We start from the raw sequence: 10,240 nt of genomic DNA, 5'->3' as shown, positions 1-10,240 counted from the left end.
TGGTCACGAAAACGCTGTAATATTTTACAGAAGAGACAAAATACTGGCATGCTTTAAGCAAAGAAAACACAAGGAGATCAGGAGGTCAGAAAAAAATCTTGAATGATCGAGACTGGTGATGACTTAAGAAATCTATTCATAAAAAAGCAACAGTAGAACTCATGGCTATGTTTAATAGTGAAGAAGTATCTTTACATTCACAATGTAAGGGTATCTCAAGGGAATCGGACTAAACAGCTGTGAAGCCTTTAGAAAACCACTTATCAGTGAGGCTAATGGGAAAAAGGCTTCAATTTGGTATGGAGCATAAAGATTGAATTGGAGTAATGGAAGAAGGTTGTGTCGTCTGATGAGTCTAGATTTACCCTGTTCCAGAGTGATGGGAACATTGGGGTTTTTAAGAAATGTGGATGAAGGGATGCTCCTATCATGCCCTAAGTGCTGACCATACAAACCTTTGTGATCTTGGGATGCTGCAGCTCATCAGGTCGAGGTTCGGCAAAATGATTTGCCCAAAGAATGAGATCAGCTGACTACCTGAATGTACTGGATTAATAGATTTTTTTCTTTAAAAAATTATGCGTTTAAAACTTGTGACTTTTACTTGTGTTGATTTTTTTTTCTTGCTTTGTTCACTTGACATTCTCATACTGAAGCACACCGCCAGCCTTCCAGGAATTATTTAATAATGGGGCACATATTGTAAAGTGTAAATGTACTGCTTCTGCTGCTCTCTGTTCCATAGTTGTGAAGAATTTTTAAATAAAAGTCTAAAAAATATATACTATACTAATTCACAAGCTCTATAAATGCACAAAAGTGTAGTTAAGCTTACATGACATAACAGTACATAAATAATAATGTATTATGCTGACTAAACATTACTTTATTATGTATCAATGATGAGTTAAGGTACCTTAGTCACGTAAGTTCATGCGGGAATAACAGCTATCTTAATTACTTGTGGGTATATGTTGTTAATGAATGTATTAATTAACATTTAAGTTTAAGCTAAATGCAACCAACATGAATTCACGAGCTGTTAATGTATAATTATGTCATGACTACTCATCCTTAACTACTCAGGAACTTCTGTGTTTAAACTGTTCATGCTTTTCTATTGTTATTCAGTGTAAACGCACAAGACAGACATGAATAAGGAGTTCATGAGTAGTTAAAGGTGCAGTAGTTAATTGTCTTTCAAGAGTTCACACTTAGCTGATGATTTATAAAAGCTTGTTTGGCATGCTGTCCCGGGAGAGAGGCCCGAGCTCAAGGACTCCTCGAGTCCGGGGCTTCCTCCCGTTTGGCAGAGCAAGAAGGGAGCCTGAGCTCGGTGGATCTCAGAACTCCCCCGCTGCGGTAGCTAAGGGAACACGAGGGTTAGGTAAATGCTTGGTTGTTATGTATGTTGAATGTCTTTGGATGGTGGGAGGAAACCGGAGAACCGGAGAACATACAAACTCCTCACAGAAACACCCACCAGTGCTGTGGGACTAGGGCCGGCAGTGTTCTTGCTGTGGGGCTCGCAGTGCTAACCACTGGGCCGCCGTGTCGCCCAGTCAGAGGTAAAGTAGGAGAAAAGGGGAGGAGGGGAGTTTCTTCCAAACGAAGATAAAGTGAACTGAAAACTGGGGTTATTTATAGTAGCTTAGGGCTCGTATGATTGGAAGATACTGATACGTAAATGCGAGACCAGCCGTGATAAATCATAAGCACGTGATTCTCTCGAAATTAGTTTATGAATAAACTTCACTTAGAAACATTTCTTGTTATGCTGGTTGAAAATCTCTTCACATTCCAATAGTAATGATTAAAGTAAATAATCTTAACTGTATTTATATGTATTTCTATATTCTGGTTAAGGCATAAGAGAAAAAAAATGTTCATGCAATCAATCTTGTCGGGCTGATAATTCCTATAATTAATAACTATAGATAAGTCGCACTAACTGTCCGTTAGCAAATGTAGATTTGTATATCTGTGCATCTCTGGCCAAGCAGATCCACCATTGGTGCATACATGCATGCATGTGCGCCATGCATTCATGTGCACACTAGACACAGCAGTAAAATCAAATGCCAAATCAAAACTTTTTAAAATCCTGAATCAATATTGGAGTGACTTTTGCTCGCTGGAGTAAGGATGACACCATGGCTGAAGTATTTCATTTAGACAGGTAACAATGTTTTAAAACTATTTTTAAGCTGATGTAGGCTAGATTGTGTTGTATTTTGAATGGGTTATATGCACAGAAGTGTTGTTCAGTCAACGAAATCTGCCAGCGAACAATTTATGTGACTATTTACAGTTTTATAAGGGACCTTTTACAGCATTGATAATGTAGATTTTTATTTAGTTTAACAACAAAACATCAGTAAATAGTGCTTTAACACCTAGCCTGCTTTACTGAGCTGAAGTTGGTTTTATATTGGCTCATTTTTAATCAATGACATTCCGTGACACGCTCTCTATATTGTTTACTACTACTCTGAATATTCGGTCTGAAATAGAATGTAAGTGTGGCTTAGTAATAAGTGCAATTCCTGCACACCGCCAGCCAACCACTAAGCTCACAGTAGTCAATTTAGGACAAAGCGCGTGAAAGATGGAGACCAGCGATCCTTGCATGTGTGAAATATTGCATAATTGCATACGTTTTAGTTGCTAACTACACAACTGAAAACGTGCTAGACAAAAAATAGTTTTTTTGTTTGGAATTTTAGTATTATATAGTACTGTAAAGATTTCTAACTGGCATAAAACATGATCTAGTGGGTTGTCTGCTGTCATCTTTAAGGTACGCGCGCGTTTGTAATTTCAGGAGGCAAGGCTTTGAATGGCAGGGTTGGGACTGTGTTTCAAAGATATTATGCTAACCGGTTAGCATTTTGGCAGATCACATACTACACCTTTGAGAATGGGTTAATGATGATGTGCCCCTCCAAGTAAAATCATGACATAATTATATATTTACGGCTCATGAATTCATAATGGTAAAATTAAGCATAAACCAATGTGCTTATTAATACATGAATTAACAAACACTCATGTACTAACAAGTAATATAAGTAGCCATTATTAACACTGTTGAAGTTAAAGTTTATGATTAGCGCATGCATTAACTCATTATGGATTTCTAAATAAAGTAATGTTTAGTTTACATATTAACACATCATTATTCATGTACTATTATTGTAAGGTGTTGCTGTTTGGCTATACTTCAGACTGTCTTGGATATATTAATTCGTATGTAATTTATTTTTGTCATTTTAGCATTTTAGACCAGTTTTTCAAATGTTTTACTGACTGGAGAGTGTTTTTTTTTTTTTAATTCTGTTGTACTTGTGAGAATAATAATAAAGATCTGATCTATCTATTTACAAAAAAAAAAAAATTACAAAACATTTACTAACACACAATGCACATGTGCATAATTTTTGTGCATTAAAGAAATGTCTTAACAGGAAAACATACTAATTATATAAAACATTAATATATTTTTCAGATTTTTTTTTTTTTTTGTGAATTTGTTTTTGCACTGTTTGTTGTTAAACCACTGTATAAGGAACTCTTGTTACACTTACTGACCTTCACGATGTTAAGAACTGAACCACATCGTCAGCTTTCCAGGAATGCTTCAATAATGAGGCACATATTGTAAATCCACTTCCACTGCATCAAACATTGTTTACTCTTAATATTTGATTTGCATCCCGCTGTTTCTCTCTGCTCTATAGACGTGGAGTGGAAATTTGATGCAAATGCGAGGAATCTTCAGACTCATTTGTTTGAAGCCTGCCTGTCCTGCATGCGTCTATTGTGCGGCTGAAGGGCTTTGATGTCATCAGGTAATTGCGGAGCTTCGGCTTTAGAGCATCTCTATGGTGACCAGAGCAGCTCTCAATGCTGCCTACAAGTGTCCAAATAGCTGCGTATTATATTTTATGAATAGGGCAGAAAAGGACGCAGCTTAAGCCACAGACATTTCTGAGCACCGCCAGGGGTCCCGCTAATAAAGAGCCGTGCACCTTGCGTTTTGAATGCCAATCCGACGGCAGTGGCCAGAGATGAAGCTCTTTGTGATGCTCATCTGAATTACATTTTAGCATTGTAAGCCTGCATGTGGACAATTTAAATAGATTAGCATTTCATTAAAGATAATCCGCTGCCAAAGTAAGTCAACATGATAGTGGAAGTTGTGATGTTCTGTTTCGTTTGTTCATTAGAATTAAAGAACTGGGTTTGTTAAAAGTGCTTTAGGAATCCAAGGAACAGAATAAGACACAAATCTACAATAATTAATCAAATATTGCATGCTTAATATTCAACAGACATTTTTAAATAATTTTTTGGGATCATTTTGTAAAACTATAAAAATCATGAAAAAATCATGATTTTGATGAAGTATCTAAAAAAATATTTGTATGTGAACTTAGAGACGTTTTGTCTCATTTCTTTTTTTCTTAAATTGTTTATTTATTATTTTAGTATACCTACTTTGCCTGCCTTTCCCTCTTGTATCATAAATTCATTAGGGGTGTGAACCTACACTGGTCTCACGGTTCAGTTCGGTTACGATTTTCATGCCATTGGTATTTTGGTGCATGACGGTGCATTGACGATACTTTCCATACATAATTAGATTTTCTCTGCACAACACAAGAATTTGTTTTTATTAAAATCAATAAATAAATTAATATTTATATATTATTTGTAATACAATAGTCCTTTAATACAAGGAGTAAGGTATATAAACTTTACCTGTTCAAACAAAACTCCAATACATGCACAGAAGACAACATCTGAAATAGGCATTTATCTGAAATAAACTAATATTTATAGTAAATATTATATCGCTTCCTTTTAGATCGCTGTCTTATACCTTATGATTCATCATTGTCTTCACTCGCTCAAAAGAACGGGCTGGGATTGGCTTAAGAAATAAAAGCTCTGTTCACCGATGAGTGATGCAGGAAGAACAGCTGTGGTTACAGTCTATATGCGCATAATACGTGGTTACCACAGGTAATACATAATAGACAGAGTGGAGACACAGTGGCCAGCAGCTAGCTCTCTGCAAATCTTACATGGTCACCCACTGAAGCTAAGCAGGGCTGCGCCCGGTCAGTATCTGGATGGGAGACCACATGGGAAAGCTAGGTTGCTGCCGGAAGTGGTGTTACTGAGGCCAGCAGGGGGCGCCCAACCTGCGGTCTGTGTGAGTCCTAATGCCCCAGTATAGTGACGGGGACACTATACTGCTCAGTGAGCGCCGTCTTTCGGATGAGACGTTAAACCGAGGTCCCGACTCTCTGTGGTCGTTAAAAATCCCAGGATGACCTTCAAAGAAGAGTAGGGGTTTAACCCCGGCATCCTAGCCAAATCTGCCCACTGGCCTCTGTCCATCATGGCCTCCTAACCATCCCCATATTCCAATTGGCTTCATCTCTGTCTCCTCTCCCCCAATCAGCTGGTGTGTGGTGTGCGGTCTGGTGCAAAATGGCTGCCGTCGCGTCATTCAGGTGGATGGGTTGTGGATGGGGAGATTCCCCCCCATTGTGTAAAGCGCTTTGAGTGCCCAGAAAAGCTCTATATAAATGTAAGGAATTAATTAATTAGAATACTCGCAACTCAGGCACGCTCGTGTCTGAATCCACAAGTATCACTTTAACAGCCAAGAGGAGAGGAAAAGTCACCTCACAAACAGGCCAGCGCAGCGGGTCAGATGTCCAAAGTGTGTGTGAGAGACAAAGGCAGAGATGAAATAGCGGCTCGTGTGCTGTGCCTTCTTCAGTGTTAATGAAAGACTGTCCAGCAAACTTACAAGCAGTTGAATTGTGAATAATTATCTACCTTTTAAGTATTAGGAGCATTTTATTCACTTGCCCTTGCCTCCTTCACCATAGTATTCTACTGCAACATCGCGCATAGGAGATAACCCACGTCAGTATGTAATAATCGGTTATGATCCATTACTGAGCCAATATCAAATTGTCCCCATCTGCATCGTGGTGCAATGAAAAACTATTATTTTGACACCCCTAAAATTCTGAATAAAATATCATGAAATTTATAATAATTAATTGGAAAAAAAAACATTTGTGTGTGTGTGTTTAGTGTGTTAACATCTGCATGTAACTTTTATGGTCTATATCAATGGTTCTCTAACTGTGGTACGTGTACCACTAGTGGTACGCAGGCTTCCTTCTAGTGGTACGCAGAGGAATAAAATATGTCATGTACATGCTACACACATTTCAAAATTTATTAGAATTGATGTATATAATAAGTCATTTGACATATAGCTTATATTTCTGAGGTAATCTGCCATGTTTTTTAACTGTGCAGAGTTGTAGCTGCTTTACTGGGCCTACTACGCTACTGTATTTCAATTCTGCTCATTTTGGTGGTACTTGGAGAGACAATTTTTTTCTAAGTTGGTACTTGATGAAAAAAGTTTTAGAACCACTGGTCTATATTATTTGTAATTGTAAGTTATAAACATTTTTTTTTTTAATCTGTCCCTTTATTCTGGTCAACTCTGTTACATTGGTTATATAAAGGTAAATCAATCTGTACTGATATAAAAAGCATGTAACATGCTCCAAGTGATGTCACTTCCTCTGGTGGGAAACTCTGTATGGCACTGAGATATGTCATTTTTCTTTTTTCAATAATTTGCTAAAATGTTTAGGATACAATTTTAGATTAACACTTTAAAGTTGTAATAGTTAGTGTTATTTAATGCATTCACTGAACATGAACAATACAATTATTACAATCTTTGTTCATGTTAGTTAATGGAAATACAGTCATTCATAATTAACAGTGCATCAACTATTGTTGAATTTTAATAATTAAAATAATTTATTAATTTAATAATTAATAATTAATTGTATGAATTTTAATAAGGCATTAATTGTCACAGTCACTCGAGGACAAGGAAGGTTATCTCTTTTCATCAATTTATTCAAACAAGCAGTGGATTAATAAACAGGAAAAACAGCTATGTGATAGTCTTGCAGATGAGCAGATGGAATGTTGTTCACAATGTAAACAAAGAGCTTCAGTCAAGCATAGAGCATAAAGTCACTTCCCTTAATGATAGCTTGTTAATCCACAGGTTAGGGAGAAACGCCCACAAGGAAAAGTTCACTGGAGAGGAGAAAGAAGACGTCCACAGAAGATGTCAAGTCAGGGAGAAGGTAAGGTGAACCATCTGACATTGATTCCACCCATTGACGGACTGGAATCGCTGTGGTTATAAAGGGAACCGGTGATTGCTGGTGCAGGTGTGTCCTGTTAGTACTCAGGTGAATGTGCTCGGGCATGATGTGAGGTGGCAGGAGATGGGGAGGGATGATTGGTGCTGAGGGAACATGATGGTGAGAGAGAATGGTAAATGGAGCAGTAGGAACGAGCCAGGAATGTGACATTAGTAAATGTTGAACTATGATTAATAACTGCTCTACTAGTGTTGTTCATTATTATTTCATGTTAGTAAATACATTATGAACCCTATATTGTAAAGTGTGACCGATTAATTACTTTTGAACATTTATTATTAATAATTAATTGTTATTATCAACTCGGTTAATGGTTTAAAAAGTGTATCAGAAACAAATGTTTCCTACCACATTGAAGCATTTTGCATTATTTTACATCAATAATAAATCCATAATGAATAAACAATTCATTTGTTGTTTATCATTCCAATTTAAGGAAAATTAATGAAAAATGCTTGAAATGTACCCACATTTCTGGAATGAGTCAGTGTCTTATCTCATTCAAGGGTGTGTTGTTATGTTTTGGCTGGTGAACGTTTTATGGTTTGTAGCTGTTTTCTGAAGAAAGGAAAAATAAAATAAAATCAGCTAAAGCAGTTCCAGGCAGATGTTGACTGCTATACAGTTCCACATCACCATGCTGAATGATTACAGTCATTTCAGTCTACAACAGTGAAAAAATCAAGTCAAAACAAAACAAATGCATAAGAAGCTAGTCCCCCACAAAGGAGCAGTTTGAAGACAAAACCTCACAATTGCCGTACAACAACTTAGCCGTGTCTTTAGGTGTGTGGTGCTGTAGAATAACTGAGTTTGGTCAATCGAATTAGTAGAAAATAATGTATGCCAAAATGTGTAATGCATCATGACCAAATCACTGCCTTTGATTTTTTGTAAGTAATAATTTCATTCTCTAGATATGCCTTTCTTTAGCTCAGACAGTAGGACATGGTACTAGGAAACACCAAGGTTTTGTATTCAATACTCAGATAAAATCAAAAACTTATCAAATGTGTACTATGTGTGTTGCTTTGGATAAAAGCATCTGCCACATGTAAAAGAAAATGCTGGATTTTCAATCCACACTGTAAAAAGTAAGTATTAACTTTACTTAATGCTGGGTTGTTTCAATCCACCCTGCAACACGTAATTATTACCTTTACTCGAAAAAGGGGAGTAAACCCATTACTTAAAGTTTAAAAACCAGTTGTAGCTTGGAAGGTTTAAGTTCATTTAAATTGATGTTAGAATTGTTTATGTACAGTTCATTTACACTGCAAAAAGTCATTATTCAAAAAAAGTGGTAACACTTTATAATAACTACACACTAGGAATAATTTATTAAGCATTAGCAAATAGTGAATTCATTATCTGTTAAGCATTAACTTTACATTAATACTGTAAACATTAATAAGCAGTTTATAATTGCAGCTATAAATGCTCTATTCTTGACTTACAACCACATGTATAATGTGCTTAATAATTGTACTTTCATGCTTAGTTAATGATTTATTTTTCATTACTAAATGAAGAATTGCATTATTTACAAACCATTTATTTAAGCATAGTTGGTGTTTTTTTAAAAGATTATTCAGAATGAGTTAGTAAATGATTAATAAACTATTGAAATCAACATTTGTAGTTCAACATTCAGGCATATACTAAAAGTTAACTATTAGTATATGTCTGTAAATTATATTTTATAAGGGATTTATAAAGCATAAATAGTCCTCACGTTAGGTCACAAAACGGCATGAAGTTGAGTTAATGAAGCATTTGTTAACATACATAGTAACCATTAATATATGCCTGAATAATAAGATGAATCTTGATTTCAAGTTTATTAATCATTTACTTACTCATTCTGAATGATGTTAAACACCTCTAACTACTCTTAAATACAAATGGTTTGTAAATAATTCAATACTTAATTTAGTAATGAAAAATAAATGATTAACAAAGTATGAAAGTACAATTATTAAGCACATTATACAAGTGGTTGTACGTCAAGAATGCAGCATTTGTAGCTGCAGTTATAAACTGCTTACTAACGTTTATTAATGTAGAGTTAATGCTTAACAAATAATGAATTCACTAGATGCTAATGATTAATAAATGGTTCAGAGTGTGTAGTTATTATAAAGTGTTACCAAAAAGTAGAGTAAACCCATTGCCTTACATATTAAGAGTTGTTTTTTTAAATTTATAAAATGTAAGTATTTCTGTTGTAACTTAGAACTGTTTAGTTCCTTAAACTTATTTTTTTATTTAATTATGCACAGTTTATTTACTTAATTTGAAGGCAAACAGTTAACTCATCACTTTTTACGGTGTACTTAAAAAATAAGGCATTGGGTTTACTCACTTTAAGTAAAGTGAATAAATAGTTTGAAAAGCAACAGGTTTACTCACTTATTTTATATAAAGTCAACTAATAACGTTAAAGGGTTGGCCCACAATTTTAATTTAAATAAAAACCTAATCCTGCAGTTGTTGTTTTTTTCATACTTTCCATATCAGTTTGTCCATACTGAAATAATCTAGAACCTAACTATATAGGCTATTGTATTTTATAAACAAATGCAATGTATTTTTTTTATATTTGATTTATTTTGTTAAGTAAAACATTGTTAAAAAGATGCCTTTTTGTATATGAGCCACACTAAAATGACTAATTGTTGTTTTATAGTTTTGGGCAAATACAATTTCTATTACAAAGTATTATGATTAAATGTGACAAAATGCTTGTGAAGTGGGACCATGCCATGATTATTCATCAGCTATGTCACCATATTTCCCATCTTTTAATGCTCAGATTCAAACCAGCGGCACTCAGTGAAAGCTGACTGAATGTGCTGCAGGCCGGTGGCAGTGAGACCTTCAGCGAGATCTTAACTGGCTCGGTCAGATGTGTGAAAGAAAGCTAATGGAATTACTAATTTAATGGAGCC

The 10,240-nt window shown here is 35.3% G+C and overlaps 1 long non-coding RNA gene across 1 annotated transcript in view; it reads left to right on the top strand.

Moving 5' to 3' along the window:
- LOC141375658 (uncharacterized) overlaps window positions 1-9,752 on the top strand; it is a 59,062-nt gene extending 49,310 nt beyond the window's left edge. Inside the window, exons 3-4 of the long non-coding RNA XR_015498107.1 lie at window positions 3,741-3,851; window positions 7,127-9,752. This is a non-coding gene — a long non-coding RNA (uncharacterized LOC141375658). The remainder of the gene's footprint in view (window positions 1-3,740; window positions 3,852-7,126) is intronic.
- The last annotated feature ends 488 nt before the right edge of the window (window positions 9,753-10,240 follow it).

The sequence above is a fragment of the Danio rerio genome, chromosome 8 (genome assembly GCF_052040795.2).
Source record: "Danio rerio strain M-AB ecotype USA chromosome 8, GRCz13ab, whole genome shotgun sequence".
Taxonomy (NCBI): Eukaryota; Metazoa; Chordata; class Actinopteri; order Cypriniformes; family Danionidae; genus Danio; species Danio rerio.
The sequence above is the reverse complement of the archived record's forward strand: the minus strand, read 5'-3'. Positions and strand labels throughout refer to the sequence as shown.